Source organism: Lycorma delicatula, chromosome 6 (genome assembly GCF_047948215.1).
Source record: "Lycorma delicatula isolate Av1 chromosome 6, ASM4794821v1, whole genome shotgun sequence".
NCBI classification, from domain to species: domain Eukaryota; kingdom Metazoa; phylum Arthropoda; class Insecta; order Hemiptera; family Fulgoridae; genus Lycorma; species Lycorma delicatula.
This window is the reverse complement of record NC_134460.1, coordinates 164,969,184-164,985,237: the sequence shown is the minus strand read 5'-3', so window position 1 is coordinate 164,985,237 and position 16,054 is coordinate 164,969,184. Positions and strand designations below refer to the sequence as shown.

The window sequence follows — 16,054 nt, the reverse complement described above, 5'->3', positions numbered from 1 at the left end:
GAAGTACTATGAATTTACGAAAAAACAATTTCAAGAAGGATATCTGATAACTTACGATTATGTCTTCGGTTTATTTATTTTTTACTTTCCAGGCTGTAAATTAAACTGTGTAACCGTACAATATAACTGTTATACAGTATAACTATATAGCCGGGAAAGTAAGCCGATCGGGCCAAATTTTGCATTTCCAGAATTTATAGATCTATACGCTTCATGAACCCTCTCTAATTAAAAAATACAATTTCAGCGTTAAAAAATTCTGAATGAATGTCTTTACGTACTTCGACTTCGTTTTTTTTCTATCTATTTTAGCCAAACGAAATAAAAATATAGTATTATAAAAACCTAAGTCTTTGTTTAACATTCAGCGTATATATATGTACCGGGTGGCTGAAAAATTAATTTACACCTTCTTCTAACATTTTTATAATAGAGATAAACGGATGCGATTTAAGACATTCTTCCTCGTTATAAGGAACTACTTCAATGAGGTATACTTACTCTTTTAGGTTTTCGGTCGGCGGCCGGTAAGTGGAACTCAAAAATTTTAAACGGGACCAAATGTGATATTTGATATATCATTTTAAAGAGCTAGATAAGTCACCGTTTCGGTTTAACTTATCAGAATTTAATTTTTACTTCCTTGTACGAAGTAAAGGAAGTACTGCGATCGCAAAAATTTCGGTTTTTATATTTCAACGGAAATATCCATTTTGCAACCCTGAATCTATTTTGATTAATTTCGGCGTGATGTCTGTACTACGTATGTATCTCGCGTAACTCAAAAACGATTAGCCGTAGAATGTTGAAATTTGGATTTAGGACTGTTGGAACATCTAGTTCTGCACCTCTCCTTTTGATTACCATCTACTGAACGGTGTCCAAAAAAGCCCAAAATCCCAAAAAATTTGATTTTGTACTTTTTTGTACGCGCGGTATGTGTAATTGTAACATAAATTTTTGTATTATTATGAAAAATGAAACGGTAAGCGATAATATAAAATATTAGTAGTTGAAACAATAGAAAAGTGTCATCAAATTTATTTTTAGAAAAGAATAACAATAGGATGCTAACTTGTAATAATTATTAAACAAGTATCGATTTAATTTTTTTAAGTAGGTTAATTTAAAGAAATTTTTGTATAAAATTGCGTAAATAATAGCAAAAAATTGTTTATTCGTCTTCTTTCAATCAAATATATGAAAAAAATCCTGCTTCAAGCAAAAAAAATGAGAACCTGACAAAAAAATGTTATAATTTTTTTTAATCTCAAATTACATTTACTATTGGTTTTGTAGATCGGAATCTATAAGTAAATTTCATCAAAACAATCAAGTTACAAAGGATTGGACGTTGTAAGTCCGCGTATTAGATCTAGCGACCCGATAACGATACTTAGAACGAGGCCTCTCTTCTTAATTTGTCCATCATCGAAGTATTTATATTTACGATCTTCAAATTTTATTTGTTCGTATGTTACTATTTTTTGACGCGATACGTTTATAAAATCACACGAAAGATACGGGTATCAGAACAGAAATTTGTAGCGTAACGAAAAGGTCTATATCGTGCTGCCCTAATAACTCCCTAACTACTTAGTCTTAGAAACGCAAATGCGGTGTCATCTTATAACTTACACGGTCAGCTGGCCGATACGACTTTGAATTTGCGTCGCTGGCGACCGGTGTGGCGGAGAGGGGACGCAGCGCAGATCGGCCAAAACTGGCGGTCTCGCTCTTTTCCATTAGCTCACGATTTAGACCGATAACGCGTCGATTCGTGCGCTTAGAGTTTGTCGAGATAGATCGAATAAGTAGTAGTAAGTGTATTTAGGACAATATTTACGCGTAAAAAATTAAAATAAGTATCCAAAACGTATAAAAATACAGTACGTTAGCCTCAGCCCTCGCAAACGCCAGCTGAAGTATAAATTACGCATTATTGTTGGAAAGGGGAGGTTATGGGCCTTATAGAAAGGGGCACCGGACCTTCATTGTCCGGTGCCGACCGAGCGAGATTCTTTCGGGAACGTCGCAAAGCTGGCACGGCGCTCTCAGTGAACGACGCCGACTGCGCGAGAATCTCTACCGCTGCATGTTATGCCTTATCTCTCTTTCTTCTCATATCACAGACCGATATCGAACAAAATTATCGTCGAATATTAGTCTGAATAGATATCATGTACCGTTTACTGTCTGTTTTATGTTAAAATTAAATTTAGTATGCGGTCAGCGTCTCGTATTTATTTCAATCCGATACGCTAAAAAAGACTCGTTGACATACAGACCGACCAATTTATCTGTACGGCTGGCCAAATGAAGGAACTCACATTTTCCATCGGAGGTTTTCTGTTTTGTTAAAAAAAGATACGATGTTGGCTGTCCCATTTAACTCTACAGATAAGGTGGACGGTCTGTAGCACGGAGGAACTTCATCCAATGTCTGTAACGTTTCACGTTAAACCAGCGGCCGTGCGCCCCGACACAGCCCCACCTGATTTTTTATGTTGTGGTTTTACGCGTAGTACTGTACATTATTATGATTTCCAATTCATTACTCGCTGGATTTTATAGATGCTTACGCTATTTTAATTAACTACAAAAAAAAAAATGAGGAAGAAACATTCTTTTTACGGTCGATACGTTATTGTTTCGAATAGTTTCATATCTTCCGTCGATTTAGCGTCTCCATTATTTTACTTCGATTTTAAACTTATTATATCAGTTCATTTTCTTGGAATTCAAACATTATTATAATCGAAATCGTAGTGTACTGATGATTCTAACGATACTAAATTCACTATAAAACGTCCGCCAAATCTCAGCGTTATTACATCGATAAACCACTGAAGTTTTAAAGGTCCTTTAATCAAACCGGTTCTCAGCAGAGTAAGAAGAATAACATATTAGAATATAAAATTTTCAATGCCCTCGGTTATTCGGGTTAACAACCCGATAAAATAGTTATCTCCCGCAGATAAAAAAATATCTGCTTTCTTCCTGTTTCGATACGATTTAAACCTTTGCTGCCGGATCTACAAGAAAACAGATGAAAAAGTATATAAGTTCCGGTTGTCAATAGAAATCTTGAATCTAATTCCATTCAAAATAATGTTTAAACAGAATATTATATACATATTTTTACTTTCCCGTCTAGCGCTATAGCAGAGCTGTAATTTTAGAACGGAAGGTATTGTAATCGGTCCGATTTGGGCATATGCGGTTTTCACCGGATCTTGACGTTTTGACACTAAGGAAAACAAAAAAATCAAGAAAACCGGATGGAAATTTACCGTATGTTTGTATACGCGTATGTGTGTTCGGTGTTGCACTCGTTATATCTCGAGACCTACCGGACCGATTTTGATCAAACTTGGTCAGATTACTTCTACATATGGGGCATTGATGCCGTCATATTTTCAACTTAAAAGGTCGTCGGGATGAGCCTCAGGGGAGACTGTGCGGCAAGATCACCCCCAGTATCTCAAGATTTCGCCTAAGGTCTTATTTTTTAGGCGCATTTGTTAACAGTTAAAAAAAAATATTTTCACTAAAACATCTTTTGCAAAATCGCACCTCTACCCCAAAAATTGATCTAAATAAACTAGCGGCTGAGTATAACGCCTCAATAGTACCCCTCTCACCACAAGGAGCGCTAGTGTGGCACTGACCTACAGCTGTGTAGTCGTGTGCTATGTTCTGACGTCACAGGTGAATGATATAAGTAAATAAATGAATATTTAAAGTTTAAGAAGTACGAGTATTTAAAGTGGCCGCTAGTACTACCAGACCCGCGCAAATGATATACGGTATCGCGCGCGCGCGCGCTTTAGGTAGAGTAATTGGGTTAAATAAACAAAAAATTATCTAACGATAAATATTTTAAATTAAGTTGTGTGTATTTCAGCCGTGCATCAGGAAAAAGCCGCGTAACGGGAAATTTCTACGACTGTGTTGTCAGCTTTTTTAGTTATGTCGTGATAATATACCTTCTCAAATATCGCGGACTTTTTATAAAACGACACGTATCGGTGGGTTTTTCAGGTTTATTCTGCTTTTACAACTAATACGTAAATTTTAATAAGCAGACAAAAAAGTTACAAAGCGAGGAATTTATTTAATGTAGATTAAAAATATAGAAAATTTATACGCAAAATAGAATTCGACTAGTAAAAATGCAAATTTGTAATTTAAAATAAAATCGTAATGAAATGTAACACTTGAAATGTAGCTTTTCATATGATTAATATGAAAACAATTTTAAAAAATTTGATGTGACATCACATCACTTCTTTGTACGCCTACTAAATTACATATACACATTTTTAAAAGCGCACCGAATTTTATTTCATTAATAACTTCTGATATTTTTTCATATATTTTTTTATTGTTATAAATGAATTATTATTTATTTACAACTTTTTTTTTAGAATCAAAGGTTAATAATTAATAATAAATAAATATTTAAATAATAAAAAAGTCCGGGAAACAAGTCCGGGAAATAACGGAAAAATAAGTCCGATTTGAACCGCCGATATGCCTTCCTCTTGTAAGATCCAAATATTTCATCGATTAAAATTTTATTTAGCTATAATTCTGGAACCGTTGAAAATAAGTACCGCTTATGGTATATCGTTGAAAAGCTCTCGATGAACGATTATTACTGCATTTATGAAAAAGTTCAAAATCCAAATTCTTTTGATTTTGGGCTTTTTTGGACGCTTTTGGTCCAGTCGATTGCAGTCAGAAGGAGAGGTGCACAACTAGATGTTGCAAAAGTCCTAAATCCAAAATTTCAACATTCTACGGCTAATCGTTTTTGAGTTAGGCGAGATACATTTGTACTTACAGACGTCACGCCGAAACTAGTCAAAATGGATTCAGGGGTGGTCAAAACCGACATTTTTCACGATGACAATATTTCCTTTACCTCGTAAAACGAACTAAAAAGGAATATATAGTTGTAAAAAGATGTTGTTTGAGAGGATTAAAAAATTAATAACTAGGTCGGTGGGTCACCTTTAGGCGTTCAGGGTATATTATAATAAAATTTGAACGGGAAGTATATCGGATAAAAAAAAATGTAATGGAAGATGAAGATAAGAATACGTGTAATTAATGATGTAGGATATAATTAACCTTTTGATATTATCATATTAAAAGGAATGAAATAATTTCCATCGAGTAAAGTGCTCGATCACAAAAAAAGTGTAGAAAGAACAAAAAAAAGGATTGGATTAATTTAACCTGTTTAAAAGAAAGATAAAAACAGTATAACGTAAAGGTAAGTATATAAAATGTAATAATATAATGCATTTAATAATTTTTTACCGTATTTTGTAACGTGAAATTTAATTCTGTTATGAAATATTTATCTTTGTAAAATTATGTGTTCCTGTAATCTTATTCATTAATTTTTGCTTTTTAACATTAATTACTTCCTAAAAATTGACGTGTAACAAGAATATAAATTAACATTTTTGCAAATAATTTAGTTTTTGTGCTCTCAATTATTTTAGTAAAATTTCTGTTTAAAAAATGACCTTAACTTCATTAATTGTTTAAAATTGTGGATTATAACTTACATTAAGGAGAAGAAAAAATAAAGTAATTTAGTAATTTTATTTTTTTTTAATATTTAAATATTTAATGTAAAACTTTTTCGTTTTAAAATTTATTTTATTTTAATAAAAAATTAATATATAAAATAATAACAATAATTACGAGGCTCGGCTGATAAATTTTGCACATATATGCGTAGCAAATCTCACCTTATGATTGGTTAAAAAAAGAATTCGATTGGTTGGAATTTCGTTCATGATGATTATAAGAATTATTCTCCCCTTATGATTGGTTGAAAAATAGCGATTACGAATGGGTGGAATTTTGTGCCCGATCATGATAAGAGTTATGAGGGTTATTTTTTTTCAAGGTCTGATCGGTCACGATATTAAAACCACAGTGAAAATAAAATTTTTTTATTTGTAACAAGTACTTACATAGTTACGCTATTTCTCTACATAGTTGCAACTCCGATTTAGACATTTGTCGTAGCGTGGTACCAACTTTCCAATACCCTCGTCATAGAAGGGAGCCGCCTGTGTTTTCAGTTATGTTTCTACGCTGGTCTGTAGCTCGATGTATTTGCCAAAACGTTGTCCTCCTAGACAGCGTTTCATGTGGGCAAAGAGGTGAAAATCGGATGGAGCCAATTCCGGGCTGTATGGTGGGTGAATAAGTATAAGCGGAGAGCAATGTTGTCATCAGATATTGTCTTTCTCCATTTTCGTTTTCGTTGGGAAGTTTTTGATGAACCTTAGAACTCTCCACTTCGAAATCAACTGATTTGCGATGACGAGTTAACCACTAGACTAACCCGGTGGGTTTACCAATTAAGCCTGCTGTTCTTCAATATTTGCGAACTCGAATGGTTACAGCAGTGAATTCATTAACCAGGGACAAGTTACCAATAAAAATAATTTGGGACCAATTAAAATAACTAATTGGTATTTATAAATCTCGATTTTTACATCCTTGTACGAAGTAAAAGTATTGTGATCGCGAAAAATTTCAGATTTCAACGGAAATATCCAGTTTTATCATCCCTAAATCCTTTTGACTAGTCTCGACGTGACGTCTGTACATACGAACGTATGTGCATATGCATATTTATCTCGCATAAGTCAAAAACGATTAGCCGTAGGATGCTGAAATTTTTGATTTATGATTGGTGTAACATCTACAGGGTGTCCCATATAAAACGCAACCCATCAATCACTCAACCATGAAATTTCAAAAGTCAAGCTTACTGCTCTACTCGTTACTGAAATGGACTCGTCCAACATCTGAACATCGCGGCGACGCAGTAGAACCCTACCGATAGTAACAACAATGCAATCATAACGTTCGGTGTATTGCTAGAGACAAGATGGTGTTTTCGCTAGACGAACGTGTTTTCATCATCGAGTCGTACTTCAGTACGAAATCAGCGGTCGCAGTGCAAGATTTGTTTCGCCATAAGTACCCAGATAAACCGGCTCCTAACAAAACATCAGTATTAAGGTTAGTCACAAAATTTAGAGGGACCAGTTCTGTTAATAATAAGGAACACAAAAGATCTGCGTCAGTGTTGAATACAGATACAGTCGCTGAAATCAAAGACCGATTACTCGCCTCGCCAAATAAATCGATCAGAAGTTTGTCTGCTGAAATTAATTTGCCTAAATCAACTGTTTATCGGGCGACCAAGCGATTACAATTACGGCCTTATCGCATTCAAACGATTCATCGACTTCTTGAGCCCGACAAAGAAAAACGGCTACAATATTGTCAACGGTTCCGTCGATTTCTGCGCGAGGGAATTAACGTTACGGATTCGTTATTTTTCACAGATGAAGCACGGTTTCATTCGGACGGCTACGTAAACAGCCAAAACAGTAGAATTTGGAGCGCCGAAAATCCCTACGTTTATCACGAAAAACAATTACACCAGCAGAAGTCGGGCGTGTGGTGCGCGATATCGCGGAAGAAAAAAATCGGTCCTATTTTTTTCGAGTACACAATTATTGCAGAACGATATCAGGATATTTTATTTCAGTTCATCGCACTCTTGGAAGAGCAAGACAAACACTGCCGGCTACAACATGACGGTGCGACATCGCACTACGTAGGTTCAACTTCTGATTTCGTCGAGGAATTCTTTGGTAATCGTGTTATCGGTCAAGGCTTGTGGCCACAAAGATCATTTACTCTAAATGTAAGGTAACGGATGGTAGTAATAAAAATTGCATTTACCTTTACACATGCCTTTTTATTATTTCAATACCTACCGATATAAGGTTGGGTTGCGTTTTATATGGGACACCCTGTAGTTGTGCACCTCCTCTTTTGATTACGATCGACCGGACCAAAAGGGTCCAAAGAAGCCAAAAATTTAAAAGAATTTGAATTTTGACGTTTCTAACTGCAGTAATAATAAACCATCGTTTAGATCTTTTCAACGATATCATAGGCGGTACTTGTTTTCTTTGGTTCCACAGTTATAGCGAAATAAAATTTTAATTACTGAAATATTTGGTCTTACAAGGGGAAGGCACATCGATTTCAATCAGACTTCATTTCCTTTTTTTTTCTTTAACTTTTTTTAAATTTAAATATACTGAATTATTGATAAATATTAATCTTAAAATAAATCGATAAGATTTTTTTAAATGGATCAATAGTTTATTAAAAATAGCAATGAAAGGATAATTAATTCCTTTCTTGTTAACCGAAGTATTATGTTGTACTATACAAAAACAGTTCTGTTGTCTGCTGATTTGATAATGGTGGTGGATATTGTTAACTGTTTAAGATTAAATTACTATTTTTTTTAGCAACACTTGCACACTCAAAAATATAAACACCAGAATAAATTAACGTTTTAACTTCCTTATACGAAGTACAGGAAGTATTGTGATCGCGAAATATTTCGGTTTTCGGATATCGACGTAAATATCCATTTTGACCATCCCTGAATCCATTTTGACTAGTTTCGGCGTGACGTCTGGACTACGTCTATAAACGTCGCGCCGAAAGATCGTTCCTTAATTTGCGTACACGTTCTCTAGTTTTCAAATTTTCTCTGTTTATATTAATCATACTTTCTTAATCTTTTTATTCTTCCCTTGTTCTTAACATTTTCTTCCTTTTCATATTCATCTTCTTGTCATTTTTTTTAGATATATTTTTTCACGTTATCTTTCTTTTTCCTGTATGATTGTTTCTTTTTAATTTCTGATTATTCACCAAACAATTCAATAATAAAAGTATGTATCTTACATAACTCAAAAACGATTAGCCGTAGTATGCTGAAATTTTGGATTTAGGACTGTCGTAATATTTTGTTATGCACTTCTCCTTTTGATTACAATCAACTGAAATAAAAGTGTCCAAAAAAGCCAAAATTTAAAAAAATTGAATTTTAACTTTTCCTTAACTGCAGTAATAAACCATCGCCGAGATATTTTCAAGGATATATCATAAGCGGTCCTTATTTTCATCGGTTCCAGAGTCATAGCCAAATAAAATTTTAATTAATGAAATATTTGGATCTTGCAAGGGAAGGCAGATCGGTTTGAATCAGACTTCATCTCATTTTTTTAACTTTTGTTTTTATTTAAATATGCTGATTTATTAATAATTATTACAGCCGAATAAAATTTTAAGTAATGAAATATTTGGTTCTTATCAGACTTCATTTCCTTTTTTTTAAGTTTTTTTTAAATTTAAATAAATTGATTTATTAATTAACCTCTTATTGTAAAAAAAGTTTTACAATAAATAATTATTCAATAATAATAATAATTTTAAAAAATCAGAAGTTATTAATGAAATAAAATTTTATGTACTTTTCACTTTAAAAAGATGTGGATATGTAATTTAATAGACGTACAAGGTAGTCATGCGGTCTCCACATCGGATTTTTTCAAAAGCACTGTAATCGAGAATCAATAAATATGTAAGTAATTTAATATCACCTTTTACTTTTCATATTTAAATTTTTATTTCCTGAGTCGGTTTTATTTGGTCCAACTTTATATACAAACTACCGTACAAAAACATTTCATAATTTTATGAAAACCTCTTCTAAAATTTTAAATCGATATCAATTCGTTTGCGTAAACATAAACATATAGTTTTGTAAACACGATATTCTTTAACTTAAAGAATCGGTGGTAACTTTTCATACGGTTATTTATACGAGTATTATACTTTCCCTGTTTTATATATTATAACAAGTAGGAAAGTAAAAATGCAGTCAATTTATTCGATTATATTCACGCGTGTGAAAAACGATATAATAATTGTACTTATTATTTACTTGATTTTTTTTTTTAAGTCACGAATTTATTTTCCTTCCTTTCATGAACTTTGTTTGGTTGTTTTCTTTTTTAGCGATCGGTTTTATTTTTATTTTCTTTTAACAAAAGAAATAAGTTCTTATACAGATTTTATTTTATTTTTTTTATACTTGTTTATTATTTATCACAATGACTTCCGTGTTCAATAGATCCAGCAGCAATATTACCGTCATTACAACTTAAATGAATCTGTATTATAATATAAATTGTCCTAAACGGTGACTTTTTTTTAAAGGTACAGTTCAATAACTCTTTCAACTTTATCAGTGGCAATACAAAAACTAAATCGCTAAAAAATGTAATCATGACTTTACTTCAGTCATTCTATAATAGTACAGGTCACGTATACAATAGATAGAATATATATATATTTATAAAATATAATTTGAGCTCGAGTGTTAACAACATGAACTCCTCACGACAGTAAAGAAATATTACGAAGCGATATATCATTTTAGTTTTAATAACTGTACCTGTATATCACGTTATTTATTTGTATCCTAACATATCAAGAGAAAATCATTATTGTGTATATATACTTTCAATTTTAAAATAATAATAGTAGTAATAATAATGAAAAAATTCCTAATGAATTAATCGCTTTCTTCTGTTTTTACCGTAACTACAATAATTAATTATATATTTTACCTCACGATTTTTTTTTTTGTTTTCATATGTTATTTACAATTCATCACTTCATTTAAGATAAGCGGTAACATTGCCATCATTAATAATTATTACCCGATCGTATTATTGTTTTTCCTCCTTTTGTTTTTCATCTTGTCATCTTATCTTTTGTTTAAATTTATAATAATTAATAGTTTTTTATTTTTACTTAAATATAAATAATTAATAATAAATAGTGAAATTTTCGTGATTGTGAAATAAGTAGATTATTGTAATTTTGTAATGTAACAAACATATATATATATCATTTGTTATACGTTAAATATCTTTGTAGACATTAAAATTACATTAGTAAGAATTTAGAAGCTCGTGTCGTAATCGATAAGCGGCTCAACCCTCAGGTATTTTTTTTGTTTTTTGTTTTATTTTCTGGGACAGAAAACAGAACATATAATCACTTCCATAAGTAAAGCGGTATTCCATACGCCGCATAAAACTAGGGAAATATTATCTCTAAAGTTCACAACATTCCTAATACAGATTCATTGAGAATTTAGTCAAAATTCATCGGAACATTATTATTATTATTATTATAAAATAAATGATCAAATGTAAAGGAATATAACCAGGATAACGAGAAAGAAATGGTCTAACCGTAATGAGAGAGACGATCTAACCCGAAAAAGTAGTTCATCGCTTAGTGGCAATTTTTAATCTCCCGTGCGATAATGATTTCTTAAAATACCGGTTTCTTTGTACTGTTTTTACTGTTTTGGTCACAGTCGATTTAATTATTAGTTCTCTGTTTTAAAATCGATTAAGGCCGAGCTCTATCACCTTACCCGTACATCGTAGACTTATTCTTTCGGTTTCACTTAAATTATACATTATTATTTGATAAAATTAAGTTAATAAACGAAGATGATAATAATAATAAAATTTGCACAAGAGAACAATGATTTGAACCGGTACATCCCAACCCCATACGGGAAGACGCTTTGTGACGTTTCCGTCACCGCACCCCCTCCCAAGGCCCGGTCGGGATGTCACTGATGTAAATGCCTCGGTAGACATTTACATCGGTGATTTTCAAACTCGGCTATTGCCATCGCTGCAGGCCTCGTCCGGACATCTTAAATCTCCTACATCGTCTCCCTCTGAACGAGCTAACCGAATTTGCGGAAGCACGAACCCCGCGCCTAATTCTACATTTTATAGAGCCGATTCGTGTGTAAATGTTTCATAAAATTCGAGGCGAATGAATAATAACGTACCACCAAAATGTTGTTCGCAACAACGAAATTTATTCCTAGTTCCCTTAGCGAACTCGACTTCGGTTCGAAGTTCATACCCCTGACTTTGTTTCATTACGGATTCCTGTCCGGTGTACCAGGGAGAGGCGAACAGACCTCCTACTTCTACTCAGCTCCATCGCAGATTCCCGCGTGACATTTACTTTCACTTATTACCATCGTCGAGATGCCGCTACACCTCACGGCTGAATGGGAATCCATGCCCTCGGCAGTGCGGCCGTTCAATTGAACCGCTACAATTTAATTCTCCAATACGTAAATGTTTTAAAGTACCGTTTTTTCAACCTGAGGGTCGCGGTGATATATAAAGTCGCGTAAACAATAAAGAAATCATTTTATAAGAAAAAAAAATTATAAACATCCATAAGTACACGCGTAAAGAAAATAAATTAATGAGATGGCCGGTTTGTTTTTCATTTAAAAGTTTTTCCGAACCTGGATCTACGTAAGAAACAGACAAAAGCGAGTCGTTTTCAAATGTTAAAAAACGATACTTATATTTAGTTTTTTAGCGCAACCCCAGACGAAAATCCGTTTCCACAGAAAGTAAGACGTGACGAAAGGGATTAATATTTTCAATACTTCTGCGACTATATTTCCATATCCGCTTCGACGAGCAAGCCAAAACGTATCTAAATTTACAGACGTTAATTGTAACGTTTTATCAGCCGACATTTCGATTAGCCGGTTGTGAATGTCAACCGGTAACATAGTATGTATGTAGTACCCGTCTCTTCGAGAAATCGTTTTTGTCTTCTGGGAAGTACTCTGCCGACTGAATTTTTAACTTTCAGTAGATTTAAGAAATCCACTATTCTTTCCTTTTATCGCCTTTGCATCACCGCTACGTACTACAATACATTTTGTCCAATCTGTGTCGTAGTTTTCAGCAGCTTCATAATGAAACATCAAAAATACAATATCCTACTGCATAATCAAGTATTGATTTGCAAAACAACATATCTTCTTTGATTGATCTGTCCTTTTCTTTTTCCTGTGTAGCCTCCGGGAATTACCGTTCAGGTATTTTACTTCAGAGGATGATATGTATGAGTGTAAATGAAGTGTAGTCTTGTACGGTCTCAGTTCGGCCGTTCCTGATATGTGTGATTAATTGAAACCCGACCGCCAAAGAACATCGGTATCCACGATGTAGTATTGAAATCCGTATAAAAGTAATCGCTTTTACTAGGGCTTGAACGCTGGAACTCTCGACTTCCAAATCAGCCGATTTGGGAAGACGCGTTCACCACTGGACCGACCCGCCGGGTCGATTGATATGTCCCTGTAGCATTATACCTCACAGAACATAAGAACTGAGAAACGTTTTCAGCATCTGTTCGTTCATCAAATCGAGTACTAAAAAATTCACCTGAACTCGCTTGTTGAATTATCTGATGGCGATCATCGGCAGCTATGACGTCGATTCGCCTTGATAATGTGTCGTTACAAAGTCGATTTTTTCAATTTTTTTGCTTCTTCCATTAAACACTGACCTTATTAATTGCAGGCAATATGAGATTTTCCTGCAATTGTATCGGGTTTGGACATCTTAAGTACTCTTAATGCTACGAAATGCTTCAAGTGTACGACTTGATTTACAAATGGACGCGTGTTGTTTTCTCAAAGAACGTACTTTTCTTTTTAAAAATTTCAAGGGTTCTTTTACGATAGGGACGTTTAGTTTCCAAATATCGAATTAATTCTGATGGATTCGTGCTTTCATCGGAGAGGAATTGAAAGCAAACAACGTAATGCGGCTTTCCATCCGATAAGGTAAAACTGTAATTTAAATAAGTCATTTTACAATCTTGTCTTTTTACCGATCGATTCAGCAGATGTAAATGGCTCGCTTCGTTTTTTCATAGATTTATCCATTTTGCATAATAATCTAATCGGAAAAAAATAAAACAATTACACCATTTGACCGCACATTAAAAACCCAAAACCTCATTATTTTCAATGAAACTACGTTTTTAAAAACTTAAATAAAGGCACCAGACGCACACTTCGTATTCGAAACTAAACTGACGTTATGCAATCTGTTACGCCTCTTTTATACTGTTGAGAGCACGACGTGTTCAAACTTATCATATGCACGTTCGAACATGACGCTCTCACAGAGAATATTATGCAAACGGACCAAATTACAAGGAGCACGTAAATACCAAATTTGAGCCTGTAAATAGGTATATATATTTTTTTTTTTTTACTTTTTGTGGTTGTGGAGCTGAAAAGGTTGAGAATCACTGATATAAAAAAAAATCTAATACTGTACTCGTATGGTGAAGTAAGAAGCTGAAATGAGTAGTTAATAATTTGTTAAATTTTTAAAATTGTATAAAAATGTATTATATTAAGTAATTTAGTGCTAAAAACATTTAATAAAAATACAAAATAAAAAAAGTTAGTGCGGGGCGATTTACCTCGTTTTATTATTACGCGATATTTCCTTTTTTGGAATTTGATTGCTCTTAAGATCCGTTTTATATTTACGAATTCTAATAGGAAATAAGTGGTTAAAGATATGGAAAAGAGTGGATTGTAGAAAATGAGATCCATCTAATTCGTGAATTTTTCAAACCGATGATTTTGTCCATGATGGGTCGACTAAATTTCTCATAAGATTTGATATATTTGTATAGGAACATCACTCATTGTTAGTCGGGGATTTTGTCGACTAGCAAAAGTACGTCAACAACAAGTTTATTTCTTTTAAAAATTGAAATTCCATTTGAAAACAGGCTCAGGTTTCTTAAACTAAAACCTTCAGTCATTTTCATAACTGTGTGGTTCATAGTGCTATCCGACTAGATTTAAAATAAAAAATCTGATGCGGATACTACATAACTTACGGTTATTAAATTACATATAAACATTTTTTTAAATGAAAAGTACATAAAATTTTATTGCATTAATAACTTCTGATAATTTTTCGTATTTTTTTTTTTATTGTTATTATTGAATTATCAATTACTGTAATTTTTTTACAATCAGAAGTTAATAATTATAAATAAACCAATATATTTAAATAAAAAAAAAGAGATGAAGTCGGATTTGAACCGATCTGTCTTCGTCTTGTAAGATTCAAATATTTCATTAATTAAAATTTAATTTTGCTGTAACTCTGGAACCGATGAAAATAAGTACCGCTTATGATATAACGTTGAAAAGCTCTCGATGACGACTTATTACTGCAGTTAAGAAAAAAGTCCAAAATCAAAATTGTTTTTGGATCATGGGCTTTTTTGGACGCTTTTGGTTCAGTCAATCGCAATCAAAACGGGAGATGCAAAACTAAATGTTACAAGATTCCTAAATCTAAAATTTCAACATTCTACGGCTAATAGTTTTTTAGTTATATGGAATACGTACGTACGTACAGACGTCACGCCGAAAATAGTCAAAATGGATTCACGGATGTTCAAATGTATATCTCCGTTGAAATCTGAAATTTTTCCGATCAGAGCAATACTTCCATTACTTCGTACAAGGAAGTAAAAACAAAAAAAACATTCACTCAGCTTTCTGACTGGGCGGTAACTTGACATATTTATAAAATGTTTCAAAAAAATTTCATTTCCCATGTTTATTATCTGCTTGATTAATATTTTAATATATTTGACGCACCTAGTTTTTACAATTTGTTTAAAATTTTACTTTATTCGTTACACAAACAACTACTAATAAAAAAAACATCCGCTGTCCTATGCTTATTTGGGATATGAGAAAGTAAAAAAAAAAATGAAGAAAACACACCAAAAAATGGACATTGATTGTCTTAAATGGAAAAAACATGCACAAATAGTGTAAAACCGCTGTACATAGAACAAGAAACATATCCTACGTAATACGGCAGATGTTAATAGAAAGTTATTTAAAGTTTAAAACCGTTTTACCATTACCGTATTCTGTATGTATAAAAACACATTCACTTTTCTTGTCTTCTCTAAGCATGAAGGAGAGAAGATTGCGCGAGTGGTTTGTTCATTTTGTTTGAGTATATATATATATATATATTAGGCGGCTACGGCTACCTATTAAAAAAAAAGGTTGACGGACCAGTTTTCTGACCTAGAAATCTTTGCAAGACCAGTTCCGATGAAAGTTTTTATTAACTGCACATCTTTATTGTTGTTAATATATATATATAATTTATTAATCTTGGAAATAAATAAATCTTTCTTTTTTTATTAAAATATTATAAATGGG

At 32.9% G+C, this 16,054-nt stretch overlaps 2 protein-coding genes across 4 annotated transcripts in view; one reads left to right on the top strand and one right to left on the bottom strand.

The window, feature by feature from the left end:
• The window catches only part of pip (heparan sulfate 2-O-sulfotransferase pipe), a 398,529-nt gene that overhangs the window by 229,336 nt on the left and 153,139 nt on the right, over nucleotides 1–16,054 (top strand). The window lies entirely within an intron of this gene.
• Nucleotides 1–16,054, bottom strand: part of LOC142326472 (putative tubulin polyglutamylase TTLL9) — a 388,004-nt gene that overhangs the window by 367,539 nt on the left and 4,411 nt on the right. The window lies entirely within an intron of this gene.